This window comes from Argiope bruennichi, chromosome X2, assembly GCF_947563725.1.
Source record: "Argiope bruennichi chromosome X2, qqArgBrue1.1, whole genome shotgun sequence".
NCBI classification, from domain to species: Eukaryota; Metazoa; Arthropoda; class Arachnida; order Araneae; family Araneidae; genus Argiope; species Argiope bruennichi.
In genome coordinates, this window is record NC_079163.1 from 24757537 (window position 1) to 24779565 (window position 22029).

At 26.4% G+C, this 22029-nt stretch overlaps 1 long non-coding RNA gene across 6 annotated transcripts in view; it reads right to left on the bottom strand.

The window, feature by feature from the left end:
* The window catches only part of LOC129960079 (uncharacterized), an 80741-nt gene that overhangs the window by 55506 nt on the left and 3206 nt on the right, over positions 1–22029 (bottom strand). For 4 of the 6 annotated variants that reach the window (XR_008783527.1, XR_008783526.1, XR_008783528.1 and 1 more), the window contains exons 3-11: positions 20487–20579; positions 15661–15733; positions 14788–14860; positions 13911–13994; positions 13057–13129; positions 12184–12253; positions 11310–11382; positions 10648–10707; positions 8337–8457 (exon numbers count right to left, since the gene is read on the bottom strand). This is a non-coding gene — a long non-coding RNA (uncharacterized LOC129960079). Of the gene's footprint in view, positions 1–860; positions 1061–8336; positions 8458–10647; positions 10708–11309; positions 11383–12183; positions 12254–13056; positions 13130–13910; positions 13995–14787; positions 14861–15660; positions 15734–20486; positions 20580–22029 lie in introns of those variants that run through there. The other 2 variants (XR_008783530.1, XR_008783531.1) reach the window with 2 other exon arrangements.

The window sequence follows — 22029 nt, forward strand, 5'->3', positions numbered from 1 at the left end:
AAGATTCTGCCATGGATTCCAATTTGCATTAGTAATGCTGCGATTTAGGGAAATCTAACAGTATAGAAGAGAGGAGAACTGGTTTAACACTGCCATCTGTTGGTAACTGCAGAAAACTCGCAGAGAGCAATTAGAGTCGATGACACCAGTTGAAAGCGCAGTTCTCCTGGATAAGGGAGAAGGGCATGGTGGCTGGGGTAGATAAATGGACCAATCAGCGAGGCGTTTGGGAATCGATGAAGCAGAGGTAGGAGAGGCTGCATTCCCTCCACAATTTTTTTTTCATAGTTGAAAAAAGGTAAACAATCGGAATATTTTCTGCAACATTTTGAGACCAGGCGGTAATTTTTTTCTTTTACTCACATTTCTCCGGAGTAATTTAATTATTGAAGAACAAAATTTGCTATCTGTAGGAAACTAGCAAAACAGTTTGCTGATCGGAGAAAATGTCTATTCTGATTCATGTGGATACTGGTATTTGTCAAAATCGATGTTTTAGTCAGAGATTCAATAGGCTATATTTTACAGATAAGCAAATAGTTCATATTGCTCTTTTAAAAATCAATTGATTCTTTTAAGTCGACATATATCAGATTGCCAAAACAATGTGATTAGTCGGCAAATGATGATGGTATTAAAACAAATAATTAATGGAAATCAACTGCAACCAAATTTTGAATCTTAAAGGGAAAAACCGAAAAAAAAAAAAAAAAAAAAACTGAAAATTTTTTTTAATACATCATGCCCAATTTTTTAGCAAACAAATGTCATTTTTATTGTATTTAGACTGAAGCAATTTTTTGAGTTGTATAATATATACCAAATGAAGCTAAAAAAACAACAACAACAAATTTTTTATTATTAATATTAAAATTGAAAAATAACAGAATTAATCAAGCTGCACAAGTTACATAGCGGAAATGTTAAATCTAGAATTTTAAGACTATGCATTATTTTACAGGGATTACAGCTTTCTTGTATGCTAGACTTGGGATGTGTAGAGGCAGAAAATGTTCATTTAATAGTTGAAAACAAAATTGATACCATATTCTTCAAATTTCTAAAAAATATATAGGTATTTTACATTTCCTAGAAATTATCAAAAAGGTTCTATTTACAGCCAAACTTGATTAATCGAAACGACTTTAATTCTTTATGTGTATTGTCGTTCTATAGATTAGATCGTTTGATCTACAGTTGCCAAGTTTCGCATATATATAATTAAAAGGAAAGGAAAAGTTCATCCCGGGGCGCTTTTCTTTTCAAATTTTAATTAAAATTAATTTCCCACAACTTACGAAAATATTACTGCACAAAAATAAACTTCATGTCGTGTTAAAATTGTAAAATTTTCTTTTTAATTATACCAATTTAATAATCGTGCAAATTTTTCTGAATCTTTTTGCCATTTTTTAAAAAATAGTTTTTTGCTTGATTTTCAACAATAGAAATTCACACCAATTTCATTGTTTCATCAAATATTTATTCACGGGAATTCTTCCATTGTTGAAAGCTAACGAAGAGGGATTCTGTTTCATATCTGTGCAATTTATAAGATGAATGAAAAAGAAAAATGAAGTCACAATATACCGCGAAATTTTGAAGATCGATGAGACGCACACTTACGTTTTTAAGAGCGTTATGTTACAGCAGCATTCAATATCAACAAAACTACAAGAATGTAAATAAAACTTCTTTAATTAACATAATACCGGAACGTCAGATTCCTTTAATCCGTAAAACTGATATGGAACTAGGCAAATTTGCTTGTTTGCCAAACAACGCTCACATTTACAAGAAAAGAATTTTAAAGAGTTCGAATCCATTTCCTTAAATTACAGTTTACATTTTTCCAGAAATTGTTAAGTTGAATTAAATCAAATCCGTACGAAACACGTTATAATGTCATAAGTTTGTCTCCATTAGAAAGGTTCATGTGACACAATGAAGATAAGATACATAAGAGAGATAAAATATCACGACTACAATAAACAATTTGTTAGAATCATGGACATCTAAGACAATTAACTGGAATTGACTATAACCAATATTTTTGACGAATCAGTTAGTTGTCAAAGGCAAAATAAATAAGGCACCAATAAAATTTTGAGTGCGTTACACTGCTAAAAATGTTATATTTCTATTTCAAAATTTGGCTTAACAGAAAATTAAAAGGAAAAAACAAGGTAAATATTCTATTTGAAAGTAATTTCAAATAAGTAATAATTTAGGATAAAGTTTATTTTGAATTAAAAACTTTAAATGAAATTCCAATAAAAAAAATTACAGGATTGCTCTTGCGAGATACACAACATTTGTCAGAGCATGAAAAACATTTTCTTTAAGATACTCTTAAATTAAATAGAATACATTAAAAGTAAATTGTGCACTGATTAATAACTCTTAAAAAAAGTCATTGAAAAGGAAAATGTGCCATTTCAGAGCATAAATATATGAGAACTCCAGACAGAAATGGCAGGTTTAGACATCAAGTGCAACATCATAAAAATTATTTCCGACCTTTCGTATAAAATCACAAGGAAAAAAAATAAATATTCAAGAAAGTTTTTAATATCATTTGCCCAGGAGTGAAACTGATCAGATTATTCATTATTTAATTAAAATAAAATAATAATCATGAACAAATCACACTTTCAGTAATACTGCAATTATAAAACTTTTATGGGAATATAAGAAAGAAAAAAATCATATGTATAGTTTGAAGGTTATTCTAAAGTCAAATTATTATGAATTCAAACAAACTATATAAATGCCTTACAGAGTGTAAAATTTATATTCCATTAAAATATAGACTTAAGTTTATAAAAAATAAATAGATATGGCCTGCCATGAAATACACATCATATCCCTTGGCTTGATACAAACGCTCATCTGATTAGAAGTATTATATGCATACATTTTGTTTTGTATCTGATAAAAAAAGCTGCAGAAAATTGAACTATGATACAAACTTAATATCAAGTAAGAAATAGCTAAGGCTCAAACTAAATTCTGAGAGCTGAGCATCATTGAAAACTTTTTATTTGTATTTGAAAATTTGGATAAAATATACGAAAAATGAAAAACAAGAATAAAAAGTATAAAATTAAAGTAAACATTTTGTCCATAAGAGAGCTCTAGCAAGAAAAATCTAGAAAAAAAATTTACTGTCCTTAATTGTATTGGTAAGAAAGAATAATAATAAAAATAAAAGGTTGCCTTTGCAAAAGATTGCTCCATTGGTTTCTGGACCAAACTCATTTCTTTTACAGAGCAATTAAGCAGGATGGCCTTCACTTCTGCTGTTTGATTTTCCCTGACATTTCTAAGTTTTTAAAGAAATTTCCCTGACTTTTTTCGGATGTATCTAATACCCGCCAAATAATGTTGCTTTATTTTTCTTTATTTATTGCACAATATGTTTTTAACTGTATGTGAAAAGTTGTTTTACTCTTTTAAATAAAATCAATATAAATAAAACTCAATTGCTTTATAGTTTGTGTTAACGTTCTATTAACTTTGTACGTTGGGATTTTCTGTTAATCAACCAAGTACCAGAAATTCGAACTGTGCTTTTTATTTTCGAAAAATAAAATCATGGTAATTTTCGGAAAAGAATGTAAAAGCTTACAATAGAGCCAGTTTTTATGGTGCAAAGGCGTTATCAAGAGTTGATCTTTTAAAACTAACGAAATTATTCAGGGAAAAAGAATAAAAGCATTATTACTTTCTGAAGTTTTTCAATAGAGATATGAGCAAATTTCATGCTTGAAAAAAATGGCACTGTAAATGGAAATCAGAATTTTTCGAGTTGTTAAGAGTAACAAAAAAAAAAAAAAAAAAAAAAAAAAAATCTTTTTGAAAACACTTTTAAATAAACATTGGGAAAATGCAAAGGAACATTGAAAATTAGAGGTATTTTTGAATCTTCTGATCAAAGCTAATTAATGGTCAAAAATACATGCTAGAGGTTAATAATCAATAAAAGTTTGTTAAAATAGTAATAAAAGGTAATATGTGTGTACTTATTTTCGTAATTTCGCATTAAATATTGAGAACTTTAAAAAGAAGTCATAATTTAAAATTTCCGCTTTCTCAAACGATTTTTCAATTATTTAAGGTGATTAAGGTTTCAATGTTACAAAAATCGATATTATTATGCACTAAAAGTTCTATTCTTCTTTCAGAGTCAGGTCATCGTTAACGGCATTTACCACGATCTTCCGTGGCCGGGCAGATAAAAGTCATGTTTCGTTTTTTTCTCAGAAAACAGCGAAAGGACTTGCTTAGAGAACTAAAAGAACTTGCCGATTTCTCTTTGGTTTTTTATTGTGATGATAAATTAGATTAGAAATTAAAAACATTTCGTCATGTTACTTAATGAGCTAAAATCAGTCACTTGAAAAACAGCTAAAAATATTATCTAAAAGAAACAGTTATTGAAAAGAAAAATGATGATTAAAAGCTCTTATATGAAAAATTTTAAAACTTCCTAACATATTCTATAATTGCAATAGTCATTACATGACCTGTTGACATAATACATCTCAAAAAAATTTCAGAAATCTTCTGGAAAAAAGAGCTTTATGTTTTAGATATTTTATTCATTTTAAAGCTAAATAATGTTTGCATTCTTTTTTAAATTTTGTAAACGGCACGGTAAAATAATAAGGTACACCGGTCTTAACTTGAGTGCTAAAAAATTGATACGCTTGGCATTTATTATTCTTGAAATATCTAAAGAACGAAATCTTATTTTTGAATTTGGGGGATAATGTATACCTTTGTCTTTACTTATAATAAAAATTAATGCGTATTTGTGTGTGTGTTGATGCTCTATAGGTAGACCATTCAATAAAGAGCTACCAAACTTCGCACATCTATATTTTGGAAGGTGATAATCTCCACCTCATAGCGATTTTTCTGAAATTTTAATTGGAATTTTTAATTAAAAATTAAACAAAATTTGGATGTTATTTTTTAACGTCATTTTAAAATTAAATTTTTTTAATTGATTTCAGTTTTTTTGTCATATAACTATTTTTCTATATTTAATCAATCTAAAAAAATATTTTATGCTTATTTTTAATCAAGTATTGTAAGATTTCGAAACGAATATTAATCACATCACCAGCGGTGATCCAAAAACATAAGAATTTTGGATATCAATAACGAATGTTATTGATAAAAGTCATTACTGAATTTGGAGATATTTTCTCTTTTATTTTTCATTCCGAATTACTATCCTGTCCTTAACACAAATCATAATTGACAAAGCAGATTTCAAAAAAGCCAGTGATATATTTACTTAATTCTGGGCAGAATCTGTAAAAGATTGAAATTTATATTTAAAATTCTTTTAACTCGAAGAAAAATGTCAAATTTTACATCGTTTTACGTTAGAAATTTGGTTACATTGTTAACAGTCTAGAAATAGAAGAGTATATCCATTTTTTACGAATTTTAGTAAAAATGACATAAAATAATGAAAATGCTTAGTAAAATGAACAGAAAGGCGTAAAGCTTCTAAAATAGTATTTATTATGTATCTATAAAAATATTTTGCTGAAGAAGCCATTAAGACCAAGTACTGATTATTTCCTTAACTATCCCCCCCTGCTGAAAATTTTGAAAAGTTAAAAAATAAGATGCATCGGAAATTTTGTGATCCTACTTGGTATTTATAATTATAATTGAAGAATCCCATGTCTAATGAGTTAAACCTCAGTTTGAATTTAATGTCTTTAAAAAATGGTGTTATTGTCATTGAATTAACGGTATCTTTTTTATTAAGATTATAGTAACTACATATAGAAATTTTCATGAAGAAATTAATTATTAAAACTTCACTGTTATGCGTATTGTGACATTTTTGGCAATAAATTAAATAAATAATGAAATGTTACTCTAAAAGAAAATTTTCATTGACTATATTTCTTTCCTTCATCATAATATTCTATTACTTGAAGTTGAAAATGTCTGATTTTTTTTCCTCCATATTCAGATAAGCATCTTCCTGAAGAAATTTTCTGATGAAAAACTTCTTACATTAAACATTAAGCATTTTTCACGAATTTCAGATTTTTGAAAAAAGAAGTAAAGGGGAAGAGGCCTATTTGTCAAGAGCAAAATTAATAAGAATCACTTTCAGCATTAAAATACTGTTTCTTATTGTATTCAAGTACCTAATATTTTTTCTTTATTCATTATTTTCAAAGAGAAAAAAAGAAAGTCAAAACTACCTAAAAGATCTAATTAGGAGATTAAATTGTAAATGTAGCTTGACAAAAACACCATATGACATCAATAACTATGCATGCCTTCTGAAGTTTTATCTGTTTCGCTAGTGAGATGGGTCTGCCATTATCGTCTATTTTACTTTTGCTTACTTTCTAGCACTGGGATGACAGCTTTTGTAGCTAAAAATCCCTGAATCCCCCTCTTTCAATCAATCAATTCAATCAATCTTTCTAGCAATGTATTCTTGTGCTTCCTAATTCTACAGCTACATGATTGAAACAAAGAAGCTAAATAAAATGCACCGAACCTTGTCATGGTGTCTTTAGTTATCAAAAATGCATTTAGCCAGGTATGGTAGCATATAGTGTTCCATAACCTCAAACGACAGGAACACCCCAAAATTTATTTAAAGCAATTAGATATATGCTTCCAATTGCAAAGCCTCTTAAATAAGGAACCCAAGAGTGTGAAAATACATTTTCTTCTGCAGTTTTAAAAAATAAAATTGCCCAAAATGAAAAAAAGTAATAACTTTTTCAAAATGAACAACTTCAACATGTATACAAATTTAAATGCTTCTAACAACGCCCTCTTACTCAAGATCCAGTTCATCACTTGTCATATCAAGACAAATTTTTAGAATTCATAACAAAGATCAAATTTAAAATTCATATTAGTTTCTTCTGATTCATTACAATAGAAGACATTTAAAGATTAATAAAACATTGTTATTAAGTGAAAGAAACCTTTAAGAAGAGAGGAAAAATATATCCAGCCGTAATTAATGTGACAAGATAATGTTAACTTTTATTTGAATCTCAGAAAAGATCCATTAATAAATCTTGATGAATTTAAGAAGAAAAAACAATTTTGTTTCCATAGTTATAATAGTATTGATACAGAAACTTAAACCTAAACACTTAGGTGTATGAAAATTATTAAAAAATAATATCACACATTGGAAATACGCATATACGTATCAAATCCCAATTTGACTTTTCCCAAATTCAGATTAACTATTCATATTCATCAGAGTAAGACAACATTCTTATTGCATTAATATTAGTATTAAAAAAAAGGTATTTCGAGAGTAAATAAAACTCTATAGTAATAACATTTATCATACTTTTTGTGGATTTACATAAAAACAATTTCAATTTAAAAATAATTTATGAATGTCATAAAGTGGCAATACTTTTACAGTATTTAAAGAAAAAAAATCACCAGTAAAAATTGTATTGAAATGAGAAACAGCTCTACCTTAATACCACAGAGAAATAATTGGAATTTTTAACTAAAAACAAATAATTTTGCAGTCTTGGAAATATTTCTTTTTAGTCAGAAAATTTAAGTGAATAGAACAATTAGAAGGCAACAAAGAAAAAGGAGATCGAATATTCTAATTGAAAGAGAAAGAAAGTATCATCAAACAGCACAATCAATGAAAAATACAAACAGAAAGTGGCAAGAAGAAGGAAAAAAGTATTTAGCAACATATCTTTCATTTATTCTGGGAAATGTTTTTTAAATTAAATGGAATTAATAGAAGAGAAAGAATGTATTAAATGAAAACCCTTAGCTGAGAAAAGCCAATGAAATAAAGAGCTAACAAAATTCACGAAATAAGAAAAGCAATGTCGGAAATGGAATGACAAGATAGGGGGTAAAATTTAATATTTATATTTATTATTTCTATTACTGGTATCAAATCGTATGTTACAAAGAAATCGAACTTATCGACTGAAGGGGGAAAAAAATATTTTCAAATTATTATTAAAATAATAAGAGGCAAGCCTTAAGTTTAAACATAATATGTTTTCAGTATTCTTATCATTATATTACTTTTGTGTGCATATAGAGTCAATACAAATATTAATTGAGTACTAGGAAAATACACACACAGAGGCTTCAAGACTACTTTCTAAATTTAAGCAATTAGACACATACTTCCAATTGCAAAGCCTCTCAAATAAAGTGCAAGAGTGTATGAGCATATTTTTCATCTTTATAGGTTGAAAATATAAAGATACAAAAATGAAAACATACATGGCCCGAATAATAAAATAAAGCAAATGAGAAATTTTTTTTTTACTTACATTCCTCTATACACAAAGAAGGTTTCATTTTTCTGTCATTAAAACATGTTGAGAAAGATGTAAATTCATTGACTAAGACCAAATCTCAGCTGGTGTTTTAATAAAAATAAAATTGTCCAAACTGGAAAAAGCAAACAAAAATAATGTCTTCAAAATGAACACCTTCGACATGTACACAAAGCTATGAACTTCTAACAATATACTCTTACATACGATCCAATTCATCACTTGTAATATCAAGACAAATATCTTCAATTCATCAACAAATATCTAATTAAAAATTTGTATTCATTTCTTATGATTCCTTACATTAGAACACATTTAAAAATTAACAGAACGCTGTTACTTAATTAAAAAAATATTCAAAAAAAAAAAAAAAAAAAAGGAGAAACAAACATATGCAGGGCTAATTAATGTGACAAACATTACACATACTGTACATTTAATTGCATACCATGTTTTAAGAATGAATGATATACAATTCAACCTCGTTAAGACGAATTCCAAGAGAACATCAAAATTCGTATTAACAATAATATAGAAGAAATGGAAAAATAAATAAAAAACCCTGATAGAACATACAATGCAACATCACAAAAATACTTTAATGAAATTTTACTGCAATTTCACGTTTCAACTTTAAAATATTGCATTGTAGGTGTTTGCTTTATATATTTATCACGGTATTCTCTAAAATACAACTGTATATGATAGATACAATTTAAGCATGTAGAAGAATTTTCATGTTCAAGTAAAAAGCGATGAACATTACCTAAAGTGGTTGCAGCTTGCAACAAAATTGGTATTCTTATACCATTGATTTCAGCATCAGATTCTGAATTATTTTCTTCCACCTTATCATTTTCCTTATTCCTTATTGAATTAAAATAAAAATCACTCAGTTCTAATGTGAAAGTATCACCAACCATATTCACCAGAGACGGCCTTCTCTATGAAGGAGCCCAGGTGCAAGAAACCATTAGGGGTCTGAATTTTTGGCAAAGTAATATATATATATATAGGAAAAAACAAAAATCAAATAAAAATTAAACCAAAAAAATTATTAAAAAATATTAAAAAAGAATCCGGCCTGAAGACTTTTTCAAGGGTCACCCTCAGGCAGGGATTCAAATAAAGGGATTTTTTCTGTGAGGACATACAGACATTAAAGTCTTCAGGCCGGATTCTTTTTTAATATTTTTTAATAATTTTTTGGTTTAATTTTTATTTGATTTTTGTTTTTTCCTATTAACTTGATTCTAATACTTTTGTATCAAATCATCTGTGTTTTAGAAGTAGCTGCAATTGCGCTCTCTAAATACTATGAAGTTCCTTTTTGGTTTTAGTTTAAATAGGTAATAAATTTTAGTTGCGATTTCGAAACTGTTTTGTTTCGTTTTCATTTTAGTTTCGTTTTCAAACTTTTTCTTACTTTAGATTGGTTACTTATATATATATATATATATATATATATATATATATATATATATATATATATATATATATATATATATATATACAAATACGAACACATCAATATGTGCATCTTTTTCTATTGCATCTTTATTGAATGCGTAATTTTGTTTTTGCTATTAATTACTTCAGGAAAATCACAATTTTTTGCAATTTCTGTTTCGATGCTTTGTATAGCAAGTGCATTTAAGCGTTATGCACACATGCTTGACAGTAGACAATTCTTTATTAGTTTTAACTTGATGAAAGAGCGCTCAGCATTTATTATAACCGGCAATGTAAAGAAAAGTTTTAACACAGTTAACACATTTAGAAATAAATCATTATAATTATTAATTATATATATTGCAAATTGAGTTGAGCGTTATTTACATCCCTTTCATTCAAAATCAAATACCACAGCAAAACAATTATTTGGATTAGGGTTTCATCTACATCGTTACAAAACATTTCATGGTTTTTGGAACATTTTTCTAATACAAGTTTTTCTAAATCTTTTATATCACGGATTAATTTGAAATAATTTAAAACCTATTTTCTATCGGTACAATAACAGTCAGTTACAGAGTTAAAAAATAACATCTAAATTCCTCAACCGGGTTTTCTATAATTTCATCTTCTGCTCATTCGAAATATAATTTTTCTGTTTCTTAAATTCGTTTCTCAGTAAATTTTTCTGAAAAATTTAAACTACGTGCTATCGCTTGATATGCCAATTTATGATTCTTGCTACTTTTTTCTGCTCCCCTACATTAGAACACATTTAAATATAAACAAAAACTGGTAATTAAAATCAAAAGAACTTAAAAATATGAAAGTCGAACAAAAATATACACACCTGATTAATGTCTTTCGTTTAGTTGCATTTCAACCAAGCCCCTTTCATAACTTTTTATACCTAAAAAAGGAGATGCAAAAAATGTTTAAATTCAACTTGCAGTACTGCTATAGAAATGTAGAACACAAACACATTAGGCCATAAATAATTATTTTTAAAAATTCATACAATTAAAAATTTACAAATAAAATCCCATTCTCAATTTTTCGAAATACAGATTAATTATTAAGTTCATCAGAGGGAAAGAAGATTTCATTCCGTATTTACATAAGTATGTAGCAGAGATCCAATATTTGAAATCAAAAGAAATAGTCTTAGAAGTATTTTCTTTAATACAAACATTTTAAGTGAACGGTACAATTAGAAGTAAAATATCAAAAAGAGAATAATGAGATCGTATATTCTGCTGCATCAGCATCAAGCATAAAGAATGAAAAATACAAACAGAAAGTGGCAAGAAGGAAAAAACATTGATTTTATGCCATAAATTCATGATTTGTTGTATCAAGACACATTTCTCGAATTCAAGGTCAAAGGACCAATTTATAATTCATGTTAAATTTTTCTGATCCCTCACATTAGAACACATTTAAACATGAACACAAAGTGGTAATTAAAGAAAAAAACTTGAAAATATGAAAGACATACAAAAATATACACACCTGATTAATGTCTTAAGATTAGTTTAGCAACTTCTTTGCATGTGAACCAAGTCCCTATCGTAACTTTTTATACCTATAAAAGGAAAGCAAAAAATGTTTAAATTCAACATGCTGTATTGTTAAAGAAATGTAAAACACATACACATCAGGACATAAATAATTATTTTTAAAAATTCAGAGAATTAAATATTTTCAGATCAAATCCCATTCTCAGTGTTTCGAAATCCAGATTAATTATTAATTCATCAGATAGAAAGCAGATTTTATTCTGCATTGATATTAGTATGTAGCAGAGATTTTAGATATAATTAAAATTCAAATGTAGTAACAACTGATCATACTTTTCTTGATATGCCCAAAAAATAAACTTCACATTTTCAAATACCTTATATCCTAAAAAAGCAATATTTTCAGTTTTTAATTTTATAAACAGGCTGAGAAAAGTATATACTGGAATGAGAAACATAATCAGTATTAATTACACTTAGAAATGTTGGAATATTTGAAATAAAAAAAAAATAGTCCTAGAAGTATTTTCTTCAATACAAACATATCAAGTGAATGGTAGAATTAAAAGTAAAATATCGCAAAGATTATAAGGAGATCGCATATTCTGTTACGGCAGCAACAAGCATAAAAAATAAAAAATACAAATAGAAAGTGGAAAGAAGGAAAAAACATTGATTTTATGCTATAAATTCATGATTTGTTGTATCTAGACACATTTCTCGAATTGAAGGGCAAAGAGCCAATTTATAATTCATGTTACTTTTTTCTGATCCCTTACATTAGAACACATTTAAATATGAATACAAAGTGGCAATTAATTAAAAAATAAATTGAAAATATGAAAGACAGACAAAAATATACACACCTGATTAACGTCTTAAGACTAGTTTAGCTCCTTTGCATTTCAAGCAAGTCCCTGTCATAACATTTTATACCTATAAATGGAAAGCAAAAAATGTTTAAATTCAACATGCAGTATTACTAAAGAAATCTAAAAGACATACACATCAGGACATAAATAATTATTTAAAAAATTCACACAATTAAATATTTACACATCAAATCCCATTCTCAGTGTTTCGAAATCCAGATTAATTATTAAGTTGATCAGAGAGAAAGCAGATTTCATTCTGCACTGACATTAGTATGTAGCAGAGATTTTACATATAATTAAAATTCAAATGTAGTAACAACTGATCATACTTTTCTTGATATGCCGAAAAATAACTTTACATTTTCAAATCCCTATATCCTAGAAAAGCAATATTTTCAGTTTTTAATTTTATAAAAAGGTTGAGAAAAGTATATATTGGAATGAGAAACATAATCCGACTTAAAAATTTTCTTCATACTTAAAAATTTTCGAATAATTGAAATCAAAAGAAATAGTATTAGAGGTATTTTCTTTAATACAAACATTTTAAGTGAATGGTACAAGAAGAAGTAAATTATCAAAATGAGAATAATGAGATCGAATATTCTGTTGCAGCACCAACATGCTTAAAGAATGAAAAATACAAATAGAAAGTGGCAAGAAGGTAAAAACATTGATTTTATGCCATCAATTCATGATTTGTTGTATCAACACATAAATTTCGAATTCAAGGAGAAGGACAAATTTATAATTCATGTTACTTTTTCTGATCCCTTACATGAGAACACATTTAAATATTAACACAAAGTGGTGATTAAATATAAAAACTTGAAAATATGAAAGACAAACAAAAAATATACGCACCTCATTAATGTCTTAAGATTAGTTTAGCTCCTTATTTGCATTTCAACCAAATCCCTTTCATAACTTTTTATACCTATAAAAGGAAAGTAAAAAATGTTTATATTCAACATGCAGTATTGTAAAAGAAATGTAAAACACAAAAACATCAGGACATAAATAATTATTTTAAAAAATTCTGAGAATTAAATATTTACACATCAAATCCTATTCTCAGTGTTTCGAAATCCATATTAATTATTAATTCATCAGAGAGGAAGCAGATTTTATTCTGCATTGACATTAGTATGTAGAAGAGATTTTAGATATAATTAAAATTCAAATGTAGTAACAACTGATCATACTTTTCTTGATATGCAAAAAATGCACTTTACATTTTCAAATAACTTATATACTAACAAAGCATTATTTTAAGTTTTTAATTTTATAAAATGGCTGAAAAAAGTATACACTGGAATGAGAAACATAATCAGTCTTAATAACACTTAGAAATATTCGAATATTTGAAATCAAAAGAAATAGTCTTAGAAGTATTTTCTTTAATAAAAGCATTTTAAGTGAACGGTACAATTAGAAATAAAATATCAAAATGAGAATAATGAGATCACATATTCTGTTGCAGCAGCAACAAGCATAAAGAATGAAAATACAAATAGAAATTGGCAAGAAGGAAAAAACATTGATTTTATGCCATAAATTCATGATTTGTTGCATCAAGACACATTTCTCGAATTCATGGACAAAGGACCAATTTATAATTCATGTTACTTTTCCTGATCCCTTACATGAGAACACATTTAAATATGAACATAAAGTCGTAATTAAATAAAAAAAAATTGAAAATATGAAAGACATACCAAAATATACACAGCTGATTAATGTCTTAAGATTAGTTTATCTTCTTTGCATTTCAAACAACTCCATTTCATAACTTTTTATACCTTTAAAAGGAAAGCAAAAAATGTTTAAATTCAACATGCAGTATTGTTAAAGAAATGTAAAACACATACACATCAGGACATTAATAATTAATTTTAAAATTCAGAGAATTAAAAATTTACATATCAAATCCCTTTCTCACTTTTTCAAAATATATATTAATTATTAAGTTCATCAGAGAGAAAGCAAATTTCATTCGGCGTTGACATTAGTATGTAGCGAGATTTTAGATATAATGAAAATTCAAATGTAGTATCAACTGATCATACTTTTCTTGATATGCCAAAAAAATAAACTTTACATTTTGAAATACCTTATATCCTAAAAAAGCAATATTTTAAGTTTTTAATTTTATAAAAAGGCTGAAAAATGTATACACTCGAATGAGAAACGTAATCAGTCTTAATGACACTTAGAAATTTTCGAATATTTGAAATCAAAAGAAATTGTCTTAGAAGTATTTTCTTTAATACAAACATTTTAAGTGAATGGTAGAATTAGAAATAAAATATCAAAATGAGAATAATGAGATCGCATATTTTGTTAAAGCAGCAACAAGCATAAAGAATGAAAAATACAAATAGAAAGTGGCAAGGAAAAAACATTAATTGTATGACATAAATTCATGATTTGCTGTATCAAGACACATTTCTCGAATTCCAGGGGAAAGGGCCAATTTATAATTCATGTTACTTTTTCCGATCCCTTACATGAGAACACATTTAAATATTAACACAAAGTGGTGATTAAATATAAAAACTTGAAAATATGAAAGACAAACAAAAATATACACACCTGATTAATGTCTTAAGATTAGTTTAGCTCCTTCTTTGCATTTAAACCAAGTCACTTTCTTAACTTTTTATACCTATACAAGGAAAGTAAAAAATGATTAAGTTCAAGATGCAGTATTGTTAAAGAAATGTAAAACACATACACATCAGGACATAAATAATTATTTAAAAAAATTCTGAGAATTAAATATTTACACATAAAATCCCATTCTCACTTTTTCAAAATATATATTAATTATTAAGTTCATCAGAGAGAAAGCAAATTTCATTCGGCGTTGACATTAGTATGCAGCAGAGATTTTAGATATAATTAAAAATCAAATGTAGTAATAAATTATCATACTTTTCTTGATATGCAAAAAAATAAAATTTACATTTTCAAATAACTTATATACTAACAAAGCATTATTTTAAGTTTTTAATTTTATAAAATGGCTGAAAAAAGTATACACTGGAATGAGAAACATAATCAGTCTTAATAACACTTAGAAATAATCGAATATTTGAAATCAAAAGAAATAGTCTTAGAAGTATTTTCTTTAATAAAAGCATTTTAAGTGAACGATACAATTAGAAATAAAATATCAAAATGAGAATAATGAGATCACATATTCTGTTGCAGCAGCAACAAGCATAAAGAATGAAAAATACAAATAGAAAGTTTCAAGAAGGAAAAAACATTGATTTTATGCCATAAATTCATGATTTGTTGTATCAAGACACATTTCTGGAATTGAAGGACAAACGACCAATTTATAATTCATGTTACTTTTTTCTCATGCCTTATATTATAACACATTTAAATATGAACACAAAGTGGTAATTAAATAAAAAAAAACTTCAAAATATGAAAGACAAACTAAAATAAACATACCTGATAAATGTCTTAAGATTAGTTTAGCTCCTTCTTTGCATTTCAAACAAGTCCCTTTCATAACATTTTATACCTATAAAAGGAAAGCAAAAAATGTTTGAATTCAACATGCAGTATTGTTAAAGAAATGTAAAACACATACACATCAGGACATAAATAATTATTTAAAAAAATTCTGAGAATTAAATATTTACACATCAAATCCCATTCTCAGTGTTTCTAAATCCATATTAATTATTAAGTTCATCAGAGAGAAAGCAAATTTCATTCGGCGTTGAAATTAGTATGTAGCGAGATTTTAGATATAATAAAAATTCAAATGTAGTAACAACTGATCATACTTTTCTTGATATGCCAAAAAAATAAACTTTACATTTTCAAATACCTTATATGCTAAAAAAGCAATATTTGCAGTTTTTAATTTTATAAAAAGGCTGAGAAAAGAATATATTGAAATGAGAAAAATAATCAGACTTAATAACACTTAGAAATGTTTGAATATTTGAAATCAAAAGAAATAGTCTTAGAAGTATTTTCTTTTATACAAACATTTTCAGTGAATATTAGAATTAGAAGTAAAATATAAAAATGAGAATAATGAGATCGCATATTCTGTTGCAGCAGCAAAAAGCATAAAGAATGAAAAAATACAAATAGAAAGTGGTAAGAAGGAAAAAACATTGATTTTATGCCATAAATTCATGATATTTAGTATCAAGACAAATTTCTCGAATTCAAGGACAAAGAAACAATTTATAATTCCTGTTACTTTTTTCTGATCCCTTACATTAGAACATCAACACAGACAGAAAACTTTAAATTGCAATGAAATATATCTGAACATCAGTTGAAAATAAAAACTTAAAAAGATTGGGAAATGAAATGAAAGAAAAGATTCATTGAGCATGTATGATTTAAAATTCATGTAAAGTATTTCAAGTCTGTGGTTTCAATAAACATGTAAAAAAGAGAATCCAGCTTAAGTGTCAGCATGAAAGACATGAAGACAAATATAATATTCAGGGAAATCATTTCTGATGTTTGGCAGCCCCATAAATTTTACAAATACTTATGCCCTTTATAAAAAAGAGAAGAAATGTATATAGATATATGCGATAAAAAATTAAAAAGAAAAAAGAAAACTGATTAGAAAATTCCCCCCCCCTCACTAATAAAAATGATACTCTTCATCCTATAAACAAATTGAAGTAATAATAATTTGGAAATAATTTCTTCCATATACTCAGAATTACTAAACAATTATAAAAATATAATGACAGTATAAAATATATTTCAACAACTGAAAAATAAAATTTTTTGTTTCAAATCTGTATTCATTCCAAATTGATATGAATAAAACATAATGGACAGTCATTGGAAAATTTATAATGAAATGAAATAAATATGAACTCCAGCTGAATGGCGAAACACACACACACACACACACACAGAAACACACATTCTCTCTCACCCACACACGCACACACTCTCTCTCTCTAACCCACACACACACACTCTCTCTCTCTCTCTCACCCACCCACACACACACACTCACACACACACAAAATTATTTAACAATTATAAGAATATAATGACAGTATAAAATTTATTTCAACAACTGATACATAAAATTTTTGTTTCAAATCTGTATTCATTCCAAGTTGATATGAATAAAACAAAATGGACACTCAATGGAAAATTTATATTGAAATAAAATAAATTTGATTTCCAGCTGAATGGTGAAACTCACACACACACAATCAAACACAAAATTACTAAACAAGTATAAGAATATAATGACAGCATGAAATTTATTTCAACAACTGATAAATATTTTTTTTTTTTCAAATATGTATTCCTTCCAAGTTGATATGAATAAAACATAATGGGCAATCATTGAAAAATTTATATTGAAATAAAATAAATTTTAACTCCAGCTGAATGGTGAAATAAATACACACACACACACACACACACACACACACACACACACACACACACACACACACAAAATTACCAAAAAATTATAAAAATATAATGACAGTATAAAATTTATTTCAACAACTGATAAATATTTTTTTTTTCAAATCTGTATTCACTCCAACTTGATATGAATAAAAAATAATGTACAATTATTGGAAACTTTATATGGAAATAAAATAAATTTGAACTCCAGATAGATGTTGAAAAACACACACACACATACATACACACAAACACACACACACAAACACAAACTCACACACACACACAAAAATTACTAAACAATTATAAGAATATAATGAGAGCATAAAATTTATTTCAACATCTGATAAATATTTTTGTTTTCAAATCTGTATTCATTCCATGTTGATATGAATAAAACATAATGGAAAATCATTGGAAAATTGATATTGAAATAAAAACAATTTGAACTCCAGCAGAATGGTGAAACACACACACACACACACACACACACACACACACACACACACACACACACACACACACACACACATACACACACACACACACACACACACACACACACACACACACACATATATATATATATATATATATATATATATATATATATATATATATATATATATATATACACAGATGCAAAATTACTAAACAATTATAAGAATATAATGACTGTATAAAATTAATTTCAACAACTGATGAATAATTTTTTTTTTTTTTCAAATCGGTATTCATTTTACATTGAATAAAACATAATGGGCAATCATTGGAAAATTTATATTGAAATAAAATAAGTTTGAACTCCAGCTGAATAGTGAAACACACACACACACACACACACAAAATTACCAAAGAATTATAAGAATATAAAGACAGTATAAAATTTATTTCAACAACTAATAAATAATTTTTTTTTTCAGATCTGTATTCATTCCAAGTTGATATGAATAAAATATAATGTACAATCATTGGAAAATATATATTGAAATAAAATAAATTTGAACTCCAGCTGAATAGTGATTAACACACACACACACACACACAAACACAGAAAATTACAAAATAATTATGAGAATTTAATGACAGTATAAAATTTATTTTAACAACTGACAAATAATTTTTTTTTTAAATCTGTATTCATTCCAAGTTGATATGAATAAAACATAATGGAAAATCATTGGAAAATTTATATTGAAATAAAATAAATTTGAACTCCAGCTAAATGGTGCAACACACACACACAGAGACACACACAGACACACAAAATTACGAAAAATATATAAGAATATAATGACAGCATAAAATTTATTTTAACAACTGATAAATAATTTTGTTTTTTCAAATCTGTATTCATTCCTAGTTGATATGAATAAAACATAATGTACAATTATTGGAAAATTTATATTGAAATAAAATAAATTTGAACTCCAGCTAAGTCGTGAAACACACAAAAAAAATTACTAAACAATTATAAGAATATAATGACAGTATAAAATTTATTACAACAACTGATAAATAATTTTTTTTTTCAAATCTGTATACATTCCAAGTTGATATGAATAAAAAAAATGAACAATTATTGAAAAATTCATATTGAAATAAAATAAATTTGAACTCTAGCTCAATGGTGAAACACACACACACACACACACAGACACACAAAATTACTAAACAATTATAAGAATATAATGACAGTATAAAATTTATTTCAACAACTGATAAATAATTTTTTTTTTCAAATTTGTATTCCTTCCAAGTTGATATGAATAAAACATAATGTACAATCATTGGAAAATTTATATTGAAATAAAATAAATTTGAACTCCAGCTGAATGGTGAAACACACACAGAGAGAGACACACACAGACACACAAAATTACGAAAAATATATAAGAATATAATGACAGTACAAAATTTATTTCAACAACTGATAAATAATTTTTTTTTTTTAAATCTGTATTCATTCCAAGTTGATATGAATAAAACATAATGTACAATTATTGGAAAATTTATATTGAAATAAAATAAATTTGAACTCCAGCTAAACGGTGAAACACACACACACACAAAATTACCAAAGAATTATAAGAATATAAAGACAGTATAAAATTTATTTCAACAACTAATAAATAATTTTTTTTTTCAGATCATTATTCATTCCAAGTTGATATGAATAAAATATAATGTACAATCCTTGGAAAATATATATTGAAATAAAATAAATTTGAACTCCAGCTGAAGGGTGAAATACATACACACACACACACACAAAATTACCAAAAAATTATAAGAATATAATGACAGTATAAAATTTATTTCAACAACTGATAAAAAAATTTTTTTGAAATCTGTATTCATTCCAAGTTGGTATGAATAAAACATAATGTACAATCATTGGAAAATTTATATTGAAAAAAATGAATTTGAACTCCAGCTGAATGATGAAACACACACACACAAAAAACACACACACACAAAATTACTAAACAATTATAAGAATATAATGACAGTATAAAATTTATTTCAACAACTGATAAACATTTTTTTTTTTCAAATCTGTATTCATTTCACGTTGATATGAATAAAACATAATGAGCAATCATTGGAAAATTTATATTGAAATAAAATGAATTTGAACTCCAACTGAATGGTGAAACACACACACACACACACACACACACACACACACACACACACACACACACACACGTACACACACACACACACACACACACACAGAACTGGACACCAAAAAAACAGAGAATGAAAGACACTGTATGGAAAATTAATTTAAAATTCAAGTGAAGTGTTTTATCTCTGTGGTATGAAATAAAATATTAAAAACATGTCAATCTTACTTTTGAGAATCAATGTAATGAAGCCCAATTTCATATCTATATAAATTCATTCTGATCTTCGGCATCCAAAAAAATTTTAGAAATAATTATGCCCTGAAAATAAAAAAAAGAAATCAATAAAATAAGCAGGAAAACTGAATTAAAAATAAAACATTCATTATTTTACAATTTTTTCAATCTAATTAATAAAAATGAGACTCTTTAAAAGATTAAAAAACGAAAGAATTATCATTGGGAAAAATTTTCAAATTCAAACACAAATATTAAAGAATAGTGTGAGTAGAATGACAGTATACATTTTACTGTAATAACTGGAAAATAATAATTTGTGTTGGAAATGTGTTTTCATTCCAAGTAAGATTTGAATTTAATATAATCTACACAGACAGAAAAATTTAAATTGCAATAAAATATATCTGAACTTTAGTTGAAATAAAAACATAATAAGACTGGGCAACAAATAATTAATGAAAAAAAAGATTCATTGAGTATGTGTGATTTAAAATTCATGTAAAGTATTTAAAGTCTGTGGTTTCAAGAAACACGTCAAAAAGAGAACCCAGCTTAAGTTTTAGGATGAATGACATGAAGACAAATATAAAATTCAGGGAAATTCTTTCTGATAATTGGCAGCCCCATAAATTTTACAAATACTTATGACCTCTATAAAAAAGAGAAGAAATGCATATAGAAATTAGCAATACAAAATTAAAAAGAAAAAAGACAGCTGATTAGAAAAATTTCCTCCCTTACTAATAAAAATGATACTCTTCATGCTTTAAACAAATTGAAGTAATAATCATTTGGAAATTTTTTCTGTTATATGCTCAAAATTACTAAACAATTATAAGAATATATTGAAAGTATCAAATATATTTCAACAACTGATAAACAAAAATTTTTGTTTCAAATCTGTATTCATTCCAAGTTGATATGTATAAAAGATAATGGACAATCATTTGAAAATTTATATTAAAATAAAATAAATTTGAACTGCAGCTGAATGGGAATGAACACACACACAAAATTACTAAACAATTATAAGAATATAATGAGAGTTTCAAATTTATTTAAACAACTAATAAATATTTTTTTTTTTTTTTTTCAAATCTGTATTCCTTCCAAATTGATATGAATAAAACATGATGTAAAATCATTGGAAAATTTATATTGAAATAAAATAAATTTGAACTCCAGCTGAATGGTGAAATACACACAGACACACACACACACAAAATTACGAAAAATATATAAGAATATAATGACAGTATAAAATTTATTTCAACAACTGATAAAAATTTTGTTTTTCAAATCTGTATTCCTTCCTAGTTGATATGAATAACACCTAATGTACAATCATTGGAAAATTTATATTGAAATAATATAAATTTGAACACCAACTGAAAGGTGAAACACACACACACACGCGCGCTCGCTCGCAAAATTACTAAACAATTATAAAAGCATAATGACAGTGTAAATATTATTTCAACAACAGATAATTAATTTTTTTTTTCAAATCTATGTTCATTCCAAGTTGATA